Below are 15,239 nucleotides of genomic sequence, written 5' to 3'. Positions count from 1 at the left end.
GTCCTTCCTCCCCACCACCCCACTCACTGTCCCCAGAGCCTCTTACAGGAACTCTCTGCTCCCTCCTCCCCGCAGTCACTGCCCCTCTGGGGGGAATGTGTGTGCATGAGCGATGGGTGCGGAGAGCATGTGTTTATGGTGGGTACAGGTTACAAACTGTGACTTTTCCTCCTCTACTCTCTCCGCTGGAATTACTGCTATTATTAGAGTGAGTGTGTGTGTGTAGAGAGAGGGAGCAGGAACGTGATGGATAGGGAGAGTGGGGGTGTGCAGAACAGGAGGAGGGAAGCCTGAATTCCCTTAAAATCTTCTAGAATGTGGGACGCTGAACATGGGCCCGACCCCCACTTCACATTATTCGCTTTCCCACAGCTCCCCAACTCACCCTCAGCTGTTAATGGACCTGCATGAGCAAGAGAGAAGCAATTCCACAAACACTGATGCCTTTCACAAACACCCTCTTGTTCAAAACCTCCAACACCTGCCAGAGGTCTGCCAGCTCCGTGCTCTCTGAATAACTGAACAGCTTTGCCTCCTACCCCTCGTATTTCAGGCAGAAAACAGGTAGGATCACAGAGCAAAGCAGTGCAGCTTGTTAGACTGCAGGTGCCAGTGTTTGACAAGTTGTTAGTCCATTAGTCCTTTCTCCCTTCCTCCCAAGGAATGGCCTGCCAGATATTTGCCTTTGGCTTCTGCACAGCATTCCTGTCAGCAGGAAGCTCAGCCCATGTGGAGTGTATATGACCCTGGGAAGTCTTGAGTGCCCACAACACCTACTGAGATCACCAATTGAGTACTTTGCAGGATCAAGTACAGCAGCCACCCATTCTTAAGGCTGCCGTAATATGCCTAGCACCATTTTTATGTGCCCCCTGCTTCCAGCCACTTCCCAGCACATGTGGATTTCCTCGTGTGAAACCAATTTGTTAGTCTCTAAGGTGCCACAAGTACTCCTCTGTTCTTTTTGCCAGTTTCACAAACACTCTCGTACCATTTACAAGAACTCAAGCAATCCTGCTTCCTGTTGAGGCATAGTATATAGAGAATATAAAGCGAAACTGGTTTATAGTGAACTGGCAAATAAGGAAACTGCATGTGGAGGGAGAGCAAGCCCCTGTGAGTTCAGGGCAATGTACAAATTGCAGTTCCACTCATCACAAACCATCTCTGACCACAGCGCAGCTGTTTGGGGAAAAAAATGGCTTTGCTGCAAGAGAGTTACACCAGACAATGGGAAAGAATCAGTGAGAACACCACACCTAACTGAGAAGCTTTTAAGCCCATCATCATGGCAGCTGTTCAAAGCTCCCTAGAGCCCTCCAAGCACATGGGGGAGGCAGACTGGATGAAATCCATGTCCCTTCACCTGGGCTCATGTCCAGCCCCAAAATAGCTCTTGTGCCAAGTCCAAAAAAAAGATCACATGAGAAGGAAAAAAAGAAAAGCAAATTATTTCCCTTATTTTCTTAGTTTGTCCTACGTGGGTGGCAGTATAGAGACCTGAGCTTCCAGGGGCTTCACTACCTCAGGGTCCCACCTCAACCTGCTCAATGATGGATGCCAGATTTTGACTGGGACCCGACAGCGATCTGGATTTGTTAGTGAGCTTGGTGATACTATTTTCACTTGGAGCCATTTTTTGTGAGCTTTTCTGTATGTCTCTCCTTTCAGGATCCTCTTGGCCTTCAGTGAAGAAGACCGATCTGGGAAAGGGCCCCCCTGTTCCAACACAACATCTAACCGCCCTATAGGCAGGTCAACAGCATCGCCTCCTTTAGGGAAACTCTCTTCCTTAGCTGTTGGAAAGAACTCCCTTCCTCCCACAGCTCCAGCCCTGTCGCTCCTACTTTTCAGCAGTGTGTGCTAACCAGAGCAGAAACCAGCCCGAGAGCGCCTGAGCCTGAGAACCAAGGTGAGTGTTACAGCACCTCAGTCCTCTCAGGGGGCTTCTGAACTCTTGGGTTCCCTACAGGGCATCCTGCCTTGGCACAACAGTGGGGAAGCTTCCCAGCGGCTTTGATGTTTGCTTCCCCCTCTCAGATGATCTGCAGTGTGTTTTTTGAACTCCCACTGAAGCTTACAGGCTGGGCTGGCTGCGTATTGCAGGGGGAACAATCAGGGTTTTTCTTGATCTCTGGGCTTCAAGTCCTGAGTCACATTTGCTCCGCTGCAGCAGAAAACTAGGATTTCTAAGGGGGCCGGGGTTGGAGAAGGGGGATTTCTCCATTTAATTTTTGTTTCCAGGTTGTAGCCGACTGAATTACACTTGCTGAGCAATTTGACCATTATAGCTCCAAGGACAATATGAAGCCAAGCCCTATTATGTGCGGGACGCTGTACGTGTCATTTTAAACAGCTCTGCAGGAAACCTGTGTTAGGTGAAATGGTTTTTGTTATTGCTTCTTCCTGGTTTTGTTTTGGGGGTGGGGGTGAGAGAAAGCTAGGGGGATGGCTGAACCACATACTCCCTGTGTTTGTGTGAGAAAGAGAAAGCAGGCAGTCACACCCACTGCTTCCTGGAGGGAGAAAGTGGCTCTTTAGTTAAGTGTTTACTGTATTTCCAAAGAGCCCAATAAAAAAGTACAGTATTTATGGGGTGCAGAGAAGCGTCCATATGGCTGAGCATGTCAGGAGAAGGGTTTATTACTGATGCCTAGGGCAGGAGTTAGCCATAGGAAGAGGGTTGGGAAGGGTAAAATAGTCCTGAACTACAGTGAGAGTTTTGCAATGTGTCGGAATAGGGGAGACTGAGGGGAGTGACGCTAAATGTAAATTCTTTATGCACATGCACACACACATGTGTGCAAACACACCCATGCTTTATGTATCTTGTGGTACAGACAGATAGTAAGAAGGCAGTATAGAACGGGAGCTAACTAATAGTTTAGGACAAGTTATTTCTGACCCTACTGACTGTCTGCCATTGATTGACTGTACACAGGCTGCTCACTGTGCTCAGAACTCCATGCTGGTGAATATTCATCTGTCCTACACTGGTGGATGCTGTTGCTGTTTGCTGTTAAATGGCTGCTATATTCCACTCCAGAGGTGGCTGTACTTCAGGAGTAGAGGAAATGATGCCTGAATGCAGTGTATAGAGTTAATAATATCTGCAAAACAATTTAGGATGAATAGTGCTGTACTACATTATTATTGCAGGGCAGATCCAGAAGTTCTCACTCAGTCAAATCTCCCATTGTGGTCAAGGGGTAGGGTAAGAACAGAGTAAAAGTTAAGAAGGGACTCCAGGATTTGGCAACGCTCCTAAATGAATGAATCGGTTTCTTGTGTTAACCTGAGTAACTTCCTATGCTCTACTACTGATAACACCTGTAAGATGCAGCTGAGAGCTGGAGAGATGAACAGATGCCAGGACAGGGAAAGAAGGTTGGTACCATCAACTTTCAGTGCTAACATATTTTGAAACAGCATTTAATTAAAACATGTTAGCTAACACTTTTGTTAGTCTACAGAAAGGCATCAGTGTATTTCCAGCTAGGACTGGATTTCCAAATACTTAGGCCATGATCACACAAGGAATAAAGGTATATTTTAACTATGTGTTGGCTAACACCTGTTAACTAACACACACTGAAATCCTAATGTAGACAAAGCAAGGTGTAATTTTAACATGTGTTAATTGGTCAAAACCCCTTGACCAGCTAACCTGTTAAAACTACAGTTTGCCTTGGCTATAGTAGGATTTAAACATGTTAGCACACACATTTTCCCTAGAGGAGGTGAAGCCATAGAGAACAGCAGCTTTCATGGAATTTCCACTGGGTCCGGACATGCTATCATTTGCCTGAGGAAGCTTATCCCCTTGGGATGTCCAGCCAAATTTGTCAGGCTAAAGAGCTTTAGAAAATACAGGGGAGCCTCAGCACTTCTGGATACTTCACCAAGCTTCAACTCTCTTGAGGCCAACCTATCCCTAATCTATCCCTAACCTGTCCCGGTAGTATCACGGGAATGCCTCCATCACAACAGCACCTTCTTGCATAGACTCCCTTCCCATTCTCTGTCAGCTGAGCTGCTTGAAAACAAAGAGAAAACCCCACATTAAACACAGCACCACTGGGGAGTTCCTACCATCTGCAGTCGTGCTTCTCAATCGGACATTGCTTCAGTTCCCGACATCCCAGTGAGGCAGAATGGCCTCCCTCTGGACCCGAGATGGAGGAACCATTTCATTCCCTGTGGTGGGTGCAACTAACTCGGCCCAACCCCCTCGCAGGAAGTGCAGGGGCAGGGCAGGAAGTATAAGAGTAGGGCCCTGCAGCTCAGTGGTGAGCAGATCTGGGAAGGAGGCAGATGTCCCTACTAGACAGCTGAGCCCTTTGTGAGGTCCACAACCGGCTGCAGAACGAATCAGAGTCCTACTGGCCCAGGAGATGGAAGGACCTGGGGAAATACCAAAGGAAGCACCACCCGACTGTGAGCCAGAGCCTGGTGGTGGTGGCAGCGTGATGCCAGGAGAGTGAGATAGGAAGTAGCCCAGGGAAACCAGATGTTGGTCCGGTTGTGTTGCCAGGACGTGAGGCAGCAATATTACGTGTTCCCATTGACCCACTGTGAGCGTCCTGGGCTGGGACATGGTGGATTAGGCTGGGCCTGGGTCCCCCTACCCCTGTCGCTTCCCCACACCTGGAGCTGGCTGCATATTCACCTAGGCCAGAAGGCCTGCACCTGACTGTTGTTGCTTGTCCCAGCCAGGAAGCTGAGGGCTATAGACTGATTGCTTGCTGTACCCTGCCCAGAGGGCTGGAGCCACAGGTTATTGTTGCTTGCCCAGCCATGAGGCTGTGGGTCAAAGACTGTGCAATTACTCAGGAGGCCTAAACCCTAGATGTTTGGTGGGTACTCCAAACAGGGGCTGGAGCTATGAACCAAAGGGCCATGTGCTGGGTCCTGTGGTGGAGATTGGATTGTGGAGCGGGCTGGTCCGTGATCACAAATCAGACCACCCTGACAACATCCGGCCTTCCTCTGGACCCGAGAGGGAGGAACCATTACACACTCTAAAGTGCTTGCGTAGATCTGTGCATGGAAATAAATGAATCTGGCATTTGATAAAGGTTAGAACCTTGCCCTTGCTAAACAGCCAATAAAAGAACCAAACATCAAGGCATGAGGCAAAGAGCTGGGAAGAAAAAAAGAAATACTCCTTTTCCTTCAGCAGTTTTTCTGATCCCACTTCACCACAATCTACTGTTTCCTAGGCAATGGAAGCCTCAAAATAAACAGAAGCCTGTTAGGCTGTGTCCTGTAGTCCATTCAGTTTAACCATCTGCCCAGAAGAAAACCTTTCTAACATGATTTACTTAAGTCCTGCTGCAGTGCTGGCTGACTGCTGGCAGCTCCGCATGCAGATCAAACAGGTCACTTGCTCCCCTTTACTTGTCCTCTTGTCTGTCAGGTGACCGGCTCACATTTATTTTTAAGCTCTGTCATCTTGTGGTATGGTGTGTGTGTATGTGTGTGTTACCGCCTATCAATACACAAGGCCCTGAGGCCGAAAGCAGCTGAAGCGTTAGAATAACCCAGCTGCCTCCAGTTCATACAGAGCTTTTTCGTTTCCCTGCTAGTACCCCCTTTGGAATGATTTAAACAACCTGATGTGCATGTTGCGGCTTGTCGCCTCTCCGCAGAGCTGCAGGAGCAAGGGAACAGGGAAATCCCCAGCATCGAGGGAGAACTGCCGCAGCAGCAGAGTGGAACTGCACAAGCGTCCAGCGGAGGTGAAACCTGACGCACTGCTGACACTCCTCCTTTCCAGTGCGACAGCAGCGGTGTTCCCTGCCTGAGGCAAACACAAGTCCCAGAGCTGCCAGCCACCCCTCTCTCAGGAGCACTGTGCTGCAGGTAAGCTACTACCATCCCCTGGGAGAATCATAGACAAGGCTGAAGGGTGAGGATGCAGAGTGATGTGTGTGGAGGGGAGAGATGGAGGAGAAAGGTTCCAGTAGATGATGCTGTGATTCCTGTAAGTGCTGCAGGCTCTCAGGAATAACGACATCTGAAAATTTCCAGTGCTCCGTCTTCGTTTATAAACGGCAGAGACTGTGGTCCCCCAGCATACTCCTCCTCATACTTCACATTTTTATAGCACACATTCCATCGCAAAGCCTGACTACGGCCGGGAAGCATACAGCCACCTCTGGAGGGAAGAAGCAGACAGCATGCTGTACAGGACTGGGGCTGGGGGTATTCTGGCCAAGTATGGATCAGTAAACCACCCCAGTGCTTACAAAAAGCATCCGGGGACCTTTAAAGGCCACTCAGAATAGACAGGACCATGATCTCATCTGAACGCCACACACAGAAGGCAATTTATCTAGCCCAGGAGGAGGGAAATTGATCCGGTCAGGACTACAAGTAGTTCCTGTGAGTCAGCCTGTTTCAGCACTGATGCTTATACCAGGAAGTCATCATCTCCGATAACAAGGGCCAGGCTGAAGCGTCAGAGTGAGATTCTCAAAAGGGCCTATGTGAGTTAGGACCACAAGCCCTCTTGAAAATCACTGGCACTTCTGCTCCTTACTCACGTGAGCACTTTTGAAAATCACAGCTGATTTTGTAGTGGAGTGGAGCCACCTGCCCCAGCTGGGCAAAATGCTTCCTGGAGCTCTCACGGGCACAAGGGGGCAGGCCCTTTTCACCCCTTTTACACAGGGGCAGCATGGGTTTTCCTTATGGCTGGTGTAATAAATGATTCTGTCAGGGGCACCGTTTCAGATTTTTTGTTGGGGGGGGAGAGCAACTTTAACCATGATTCCAGGGGCTACTTAGACTACTCTAGGTTTTTTTTGCTGATAATAACTTAGAAATTAGTTGACAGGAGCACTGTATCTCATTCTTATGTAAAGAAAGAAAACGATATACACAAACACCAATTAAAGGTATATTTTAGGATTACTTGTAAGTGTACAACAGAAAAACCACACCTGAAAAGTGAAATTTTTCCAGCCTCCATCCGTGTGTGTGTCAATGAGGGACTGTTTCAACTCAAGAACTGGCACCGTGAGCTAATAAATTTCCCACTGAGGTGAAGAACACTATGAGGTGGTGGATTATGGAATTTGTAGGATCAGGCTCGGTAAAATCAGCAAGATGAACATTTACATGATTGCCAGATTTCTACTGCATTACTCGCTCAAAGTCACTTAATAACTAGCGCAAAAATAGCCCTATTTATTGAAACAACGTTGTTGTTTTTAACAACGTATCGGGCTATACCTTTAAAAAAAATCACCATCTATTCTAGAGTGTAATTAAATGATGGATGTTAGTAGCATGGATCTATAATGAACAAATTTTGGCAGCCAAATCTTACAAATTGTTCAGATTGGCTTGGGTTTATGTTCACAGAAAGGTTTATACAAATAGTTATGATAAATCCAAAGGATTAAGTTGGAAGGAGGTTCCTAGTGTGTTACTGTAAGGATTGGTGAGAGTAAATATCACCTCAATGAAATTCATAGATGGCACTCAGGTTTGTGAGACTCTGCCACACTCTCAGAAATGTTAAAGAATTAGAACAACAGGAGATAAGAATATTTACCAGCTGGAAGAGAAGGAGCTGCAGCAGACAGCTGCTTGAGGGCAGCAGTTGAGGGCCAGCAGCTCCTCAAAATGTATCTGGGAAAAAGGTCCTAGAAAAGTGCAAACCCACTCTTGGGAGATTTAGTGAAATCTAGGCATTCACAGAGGAATCCATGTTTCTGCATCACAGCCTATGGACCTGACCTGACCCCCTGTAGGCACAGACTCCCACAGACAAGTAAGACTAAATAGTAGAATAACTGACCACACTGGGGTACTGCCATTCATTACAAAATTAGAGAGTTAGAAAAAAGTTGTGAACATTTTAAGTGTTATTTAAACAATATTTTGGTGGCAGCAGCTCATGCTTGTTTCTTCACCGCAGTGAAAGATTACAGGTGGTCATCCATTCTGCAGCACTGCTCTTGCAGCCTGAAACTTCCAAAGCTGGGCTGGCTGTGAGGATAATTATCCCCTGAATGTGCCTCAGGCAGCAGCCCCCTGCCCTGACTGAGCAGCCCCCATCTCTACTGGTGTCACAAAGGGTTGCTCCTGCCTTTTTAACATGTCAGCTTGTGAAGGTGAGGGCCAGATCATGTTGCAATCTGCAGCAAGCATCTTCAGACCTTCCTGCCACCACTCCTTCCGCGTGTTTGTTTAAGGAATGAAAAAATGCTGCAGAGACTCCCAGCTCGCTGTTGGCTCTGCCAGATACTCCTCCGCATTCTTGTTTGCTGAGCAAAGAATAAGCCAGTCAGTGGCGGGGGGAGAGGTGCGAGTGGCTCCCAGCAGGTGGTACAAAACTTGGGCTGGCAGGGGGGCAGGAGCCTCCTTAAATGGCACCCCTGGACTCCGCCCCCGTCCGTTCATTTCTGAGCAGCTGGTGTCCTTCGGCATGCTACCAGGCAGCAGTCGCTATACTCCAGAGCGCGCAGGTGCTGGATCTGTGGCCACCTCCTACAAAGTGGGTGTGGGCTGAGGGAGGGTCACTTGTGCAGCTGTGCAGGGGCCGGCCACAATTAATAGCATTAATTAATTAACTGTTTAATAATTAACACTGAGAAGGATTTTCCAATGTCAGGTCCTGAGTTCCGGGAGGGAGGCAGGCGGACATGAGTAAGAGTCTGGGGTTGGAGCAGAAAGGCCATGGAATATAAGGTCAAGAGAAGAACATGGGCAAACTCACAGCGTAACACAGAAGAGACCACAGGGCTGGACAAAAGAGAACAGTGGAAATAGGACAGAGAAAGGCGGAGCAGGGAAGAGATACTACTCATCAAGGGAAGGGGAGATGAGAAGCAAGAGAATGAAAATGTGAAGTGAGAGGAAAATAGAGTGGAGACAGATCGAATGTGACAGAGCTGGCGGGGTCGGGGGGGGTTGGAAGAAAGGAAAAGTGAGAGAGACTAGTTTATGGTGAGTGAGTTTGACAGTTTCTCTCTGCACTTCCCTGGCAGAGACCCTGTCTCTGCATATTTTGTGATGAGATGGGGTGGCTATTTGGCACACGGAGGTTGTTGATGAATATTGCAGGCTGCTCTGGATTCAGTAGTTAAGTAAATAGGGGAAAGGACAAAGAAAATAACAAGCTTCACCAGAATGCACACTTAGTGGGGACTTAGCTGCTGCAGAAATGTCCCTTGAAACACTTTTCCCCCAGTGTTAGTAACTCCACATGCACTCCAGTCTAAGGAGCTGGGTTCTATTTCTCCCGCAGCAGAGAGATGATGGCGGCAAAAACATTCTTCCCTCCCCCATTCTTTTGTTGCTAAAATCCATTACATTTGGGCTGCAGGGTCCCCTAAACATGATCTTTTTGGCCCTTCCCAAACTCCTAAGCCAGTCCAGACCAAGCTGCAGCAGCACAATGAGACAAAGCAAAAAAATGGTTTAGCCAATCCTGCTTCATCAGTGCAACCTGGGTAGCCTGGAAGTCTAATAACCCTTGGAAGGGTCACCTATGAGGAGTACACAGAATCTACTGACAAGCAAAGGTATAAATTTTAATTGCTTTCAAAGGGCAAGACTCTTGTTGGTGATGATAAGGCAGCACAGTGCTTAACTGTTTTCCCTGTAATATTGGGTTAGATCCTCTTCCTCCAGCCACATAAATATGATTCAGCCGTTCAGAATACAGACTGAATATGTGGCATGGAGTAAACCTAAATCGACTTTGGATCCACCAAACCCTCCAGCCAAACATATAAACTTTGGAGTCTCCTGGACAGACTTTTGTTCCCAGCCTCACCCCTGCCCCTGGGATAGATTCTCCCTCCCATCCTCTCTAAATGGACTCTGGCCTGCCTCCCACTCCTGAGCCCTTGCTCTTCCTCCCAAATGAAGGAGTTCAGCAAACAGCTGGCTGCATCTTCTTCCATTTCTTTATTCCATATCAGTAAGGCTACAATTTAGTCATGGGTATTTTTAGTAAAAGTCATGGACAGGTTACACGGCCCGTGACCTGTCCATGACTTATACTATAAATACCCATAATTAAATCTTGGGATGGCCACTCCTGTGGGGGGCGCACCCCGGGGGGAGCTGGAGCCAGTGGCACCAACTGTCGGGGGCCGCTGGAGCGGCCACTGTTGGGTGGTCACCGGGGCGAGCTGCCCAGGGCCACCCGAGCAGCGGCTGGTGCGGCTGTCCCCGGAGCCACCTGAGCAGCTGTCCTCATTATATGTCACATTCTGTCCTTATGTTAACATTAACCGTGTTTTTAATGGTCTAACAAGTCTTTATCCAGTGCCCACACCATGATATCTGAGTACCCTTGAAATTGCAGCCTCTTGTACTACAGGAATTCAAACCCACTGCTACCCTGTTGTTAGCCTTTGATATTTCGTATTTATGATTTCACTCCCATGATGGGAAGCTGGTGTCCCCAAAATAACGAGAGAGCAAATCAGTCAGCACTGGGCCACTAGTCCCAGGACCACTGAGAAGAGCTGGGCGGGATAAACAGAACGTGCCTCTGAATGCAACGTTTTAAAAGGATTAGGTCAACCATTGCTAATACTATTTGTCTGTGTGAAACAGTGTGTGTTTAATTGGAACCTCCAGCATTCAGACTCAGGCTGTCTCTGCTTTATTTGAGTTTGGCACTGAATGCCCTGGGGTAAAATTGCCTTTCCGGTAATGCACATGGCAGAGTCTGTGCTGTTCTCTTGTTAAACCAACTGCTGTGTCTAGCTTTGTGCTGAAATCACATAGCTGGGCTACCCTGGCTGATCCCCGCATTCCTCCCACCCACACCCGATTGCTCCTGGGTTATTAGTGTGTGCTACGTGAGCTACCTCTAAAGTGTCATTCCTGCGGCGCTGCAATAGACTCCCTCTCACTGGATGCAGAACTAAGCAGAGTTAACAGTGTAGATGAAACACGTGGTGGTACTGGGGCTGATGGATAGCTCAGGGGTGTGCTATTGGGGCATGGAGCTGGTCACCTTTAGAGTACGTGCTCCAGGGCAATTGTTACCCTGATGGCTATTTGCTTTCATCATCTATCAAATGTGGTGGGCTCTGTCAAGTCCATAGTGGATAAGCATCTGTACCACAATTGGTCCCTTGGTAGAAGGGCTAACAACCGAATGGATCTGGAATGGAAACTATCCTTCTTTATTTTTTGGGGGGGGGCCGGGGACTGTCAGTCTCTAATTAAGATTGTCAGCTCTTTGTGGAAGGAACTGTCTCTCCTTATGTGTTTGTTCACTACCTAGCACTATGGGGCCCCAAGCGCAGTTGTGGCCTCTAGGTGCCACCCTAATACAAATAATAACTTCCCCAAAGTTTGCGGATGTTGAGACCTGCTGGTTGGGGTCAGACCTCTCTCTAATCTCCACCCTTCCTCACAGCCTCGCTTGCTTTGCAACCCCCACCCCCTCCAGAAAGAGGCACATCTTTTTTTTTTCAGTGTGAGTTTCTGTGGAATTCTGTAATTGTGTGTGGTGATTAGAAGAAAAATATTAAAATAACATCAAAGACCCCAAAGCAGTCACCATTCGGTGGGAGGATGCAACGTTTGAATAGCATATAGCAGTCCAGAAACAATTGAGACTCTTAGCCAGCTGAATCTTCAGGGGTCAGTATGTAATTACCCAAATTACCTAAATTTGGAATTTTATCAAGGTACTACTGAGCCCAACACCCCCACCCTTATGAAAAGTGCTCTGAGACCTGTTATTACCACAAGTGGTCAGGACCTAAGGTTTATGTCTCATTTAGAAGTAGCTCTGGGCAGTTAGCACATCTGGTATGAAGGCTTTCCTACAACTCTTTCCAACACCCACAAACGCTCGAGATGGATAGCATGCTATAGTGATGCCAGACTCAGGAGAAAACAGCTCTCCTGTGATAGTCTCGTTTCCTGCTAAATGGAAATAATACCATAATATCAGTTCCTATAACACACATATTCCCATGAATTTGTTCTATATAAACTATTTCCTCCTCTTGATTCATTCACACTTCATACAGCAGCTGTATTGAAATTCAGGGATATCATTGCAAATGCATCTCACACTGAAAGTTTTCCTGAAGTTCTTTCACTAGGTGGAGAGCCAGGCTTGTGCCATTCCTTAAGGCAAACTGAAAGACCTGAGTGCAGAGTTCTGAGTTTCTTCTGCAACAGTTGATGTCATCGCTGACACCTAAAACTGAGGGAGGAGTTGCACAAGGTGTTAGTGACGGCGACTCCTATTATTGGCAAACATGACACCATCAACTTGTGGCTTGGCCAGTCCGGTGGGCATGGGAGGATCTGGGTCTCAACAGTTTAGGTTTTAAAAGAGATAATGCATACAAGTTATACCCCACCCATCTATTCTGTTAATGAAAAAGGAACTTAATTCACTTTTTAAAAGAGAAGCTTTCAGTTCATCTTTAAGCTCTGGTGTAATGGTTCGAGTGTTGTGAAAGATGCCCCTTCACCCTCCTATTGCAGTAGGATCAACACCCTGTGTTTGTTTACGAGGCTCGTGTTTCAAGGACACAAGGGTGGCACGACTTCCACTGGTGGCCCACATTTTGAATGTATCTGGGGTGATTTACTTTAGCCCAAAAGGGACTCCTAATAAATAATTTCACATTGCCAATTTTCAACTAGAGCCTGGTTTACCGTCTCGGAGGGATTATGCAGAGCACTAGAAATATGACTTTAGAAGCTGGCTCTCCTCATGTATTTTAAATGTTTCACTGGATGTGACATGTACGGATAGAGTAATGGGGTACAGTGGAACCTGTACAAGAGGTCACCTACCCTGATTAGGCAACTTCCTGTCTTCAGAGACCACTCCACAGCCCCCCTAAATGGACTGAGTACAACTCTGCTCTACCTTTATTAGCCGCCCACCACTACTAAACAACTTACTTGTTTTGCAGCAGTGGTCAGGTGTGGGGTCTTATTGTGCTGTACAAACACAAAGGAAACCAACCCCCCTCAAAGGGCTTACAGTCTCATTTATGTTATCCCATGGGAAAGCAAGTATCATAAAATTACACCTGCTGCATATAGTAACATTTCCCAACATAAGCCATGCATGAATCTAAACCAGGGAGGGGCAGAGCTCCTATGGTTTGGTGTGGGATAAGTAAGCACCTGACTGTGCATCCCAATTGTCCAAATGGCTGGAGGGTCAGATCCTAACAAGGTGTCAGTCGATAAAACTCCATTTAACCCCTGAGAAGACAATGTCACTGGAAGCAGAATAGGCTTTGTGGCAAGATTTCCACTGCCTCCAGTCAGGCTGGACGTAGCCCAAAAAAAGAGCCTTATGTGGACTCTTCAGCCCATTATGGATGAAACCCACAAGTGCAGAAGCCTCAAGAAAAAGAAAAATAACCTTTACTAAATTTTAGTGGAAATGTTTCAAACCTCCAAAAAAACCCCCAATACTTTGTGTTGTGAGGGCTGGGTGCTGGTTTCCCTTTGGTCCAATGAGTCTTATTGTATCAAAACCAGTCAATTGCTGTGTAATATAACTATTATTATTAAGTATTAAGCATCTTAAAGTATTGGGCTGGGGAATCCTAGCATGTTTGGCCAAATTCAGGCATATATATGCTGAAGAATAAAAATTACTCAGGGGGAGAATTGAGAACCTCCAGGCACACAAAAGTGAGTAATACTGTGTGCCTTCCAGCCTGGATAGAGAGATCAAAGGGGAGGATGGGTGCAGCCCTACAATGAGTTTTACTATGCAAGTTAAAAATAAAAATATCACAGAAAGGCAGAGGCATGAATAGTTTGTTTCTACCAGATTCCATATAGAGGTAAATGGCACACAGTGAATCCCCTCTGTCAGTCTGCAGGTGCAGAATGCCCAGCCAGCAGGGGAGTGAGACTGGAAACTGGACCAACATACAGCTGATAATTTTTAAGATATTAAACTAAAAATCAGTTATTGATTCCTGGTTAAAAAGTTGACTTTTGAGTTTTTTTAATTATTCCTCTAAAGATAGGCTTATTTATGACGTACATTTGTTTTTGCAGTTGAAGATTGTGATGTCTCTTTAAAAATGCTTTTTCATGCCTTTTCCTGCATATTTTTCCTTGTGCAAATAATACAGGCTTCTTGAGAAAGGGATAAAAGTAGTTTGGTTGAATCTCTGTGTGACGGGTTGGACCCCCCGCCCTTTGAGGGTGCCACCTGATGTATTGGGATTTCATGGAGTCTGCCGGCTCCACTACCCTGGGCTGCCTCTCCCTGTTTTGCTGAATTAGGCTCTCCGGCCTCCGGCAGCACGCCCGTACACACACACACACACACACGTAAGGACGCACCAGCTGTAGAATCACACAGAGTCTGCAAACAGCTGTCTATGAGAAGACTCAGCTAGGAAATCACCCAGTGCTCAAGTGCAGCTCCCCCCGGAAAGTGCATCCAAAATAATATTGTCTTGCGCTGTACAGAAATCTATACAACATAAGCTCATAAATTCGCCCCCTCCCTCAATGTGGAGGAAGATATGCACAACTTCTTGCCTCCCCCCAGTTAGAAATTGCACAAACTGGGTTTAATAATAAAAAAACCAAGTTTGTTAACTATAAAGGACATATTTTAAGTGATTATAAGGGATAGGAAACAGAACAAAGCAGATTACCAAGCAAATAAAACAAAATATGCATACTAAGCTTAAGATCTTAAAGAGACTGGTTTCAAGAAGCAATTTCTCACCCTAAATGTTGTTTTAGGCAAGTTGCAGAGTTTCTGTAGCTTAAAGTTCCAGTTATTTCTCTTTACAGACTAGACTCCTGTCTTAGTCTGGACTCAGCCCTTGCCTTTCCCACCACTCAGTTCCTTTGTCTCTTCAGGTACTTTCAGCAGTCTTTCTTCTTGGGCAGGAAGGCAATGGAGAAGAGTCTTGTTTGCCTTACTCCCCAGCCTTAAATAAGATTTACTTAAGGTGGAAATCTTTTGGTTCCCAGTCTTGACCTCCACCTTAGATGGTGTTTACTACCAGGTGACAGGACCACCTGACGTAGTAGTGTCACAGCTACATACCAGGATGCCATCAAGGCTGATGGCCTGCTGTCTGGGAGGGTGTTTCCCAAGTATAGACCTAGTTGTAATTGTTACAGAGTCAATATTCCTAACTTTAGATACAGAAATGGTACATGCATACAAATGGGATAATCACATTCAGTAAATTATAACCATTCCAATGATACCCTACAAGACTCATCTTGCATAAAAT

General features: G+C 46.6%; 1 protein-coding gene across 5 annotated transcripts in view; it reads left to right on the top strand.

Annotated features, from left to right (window-relative positions):
• The first annotated feature begins 1,497 nt into the window (after positions 1 to 1,497).
• Positions 1,498 to 15,239, top strand: part of FGF1 (fibroblast growth factor 1) — a 68,528-nt gene continuing 54,786 nt past the window's right edge. For all 5 annotated transcript variants that reach the window (XM_073355703.1, XM_073355706.1, XM_073355700.1 and 2 more), the window contains exons 1-2: positions 1,498 to 1,912; positions 5,652 to 5,865. The gene's annotated coding sequence lies outside the window, so the exon portion shown is untranslated. The remainder of the gene's footprint in view (positions 1,913 to 5,651; positions 5,866 to 15,239) is intronic.

Source organism: Lepidochelys kempii, chromosome 8, assembly GCF_965140285.1.
Source record: "Lepidochelys kempii isolate rLepKem1 chromosome 8, rLepKem1.hap1, whole genome shotgun sequence".
Classification (NCBI taxonomy): Eukaryota; Metazoa; Chordata; order Testudines; family Cheloniidae; genus Lepidochelys; species Lepidochelys kempii.
The sequence above is the reverse complement of the archived record's forward strand: the minus strand, read 5'-3'. Positions and strand labels throughout refer to the sequence as shown.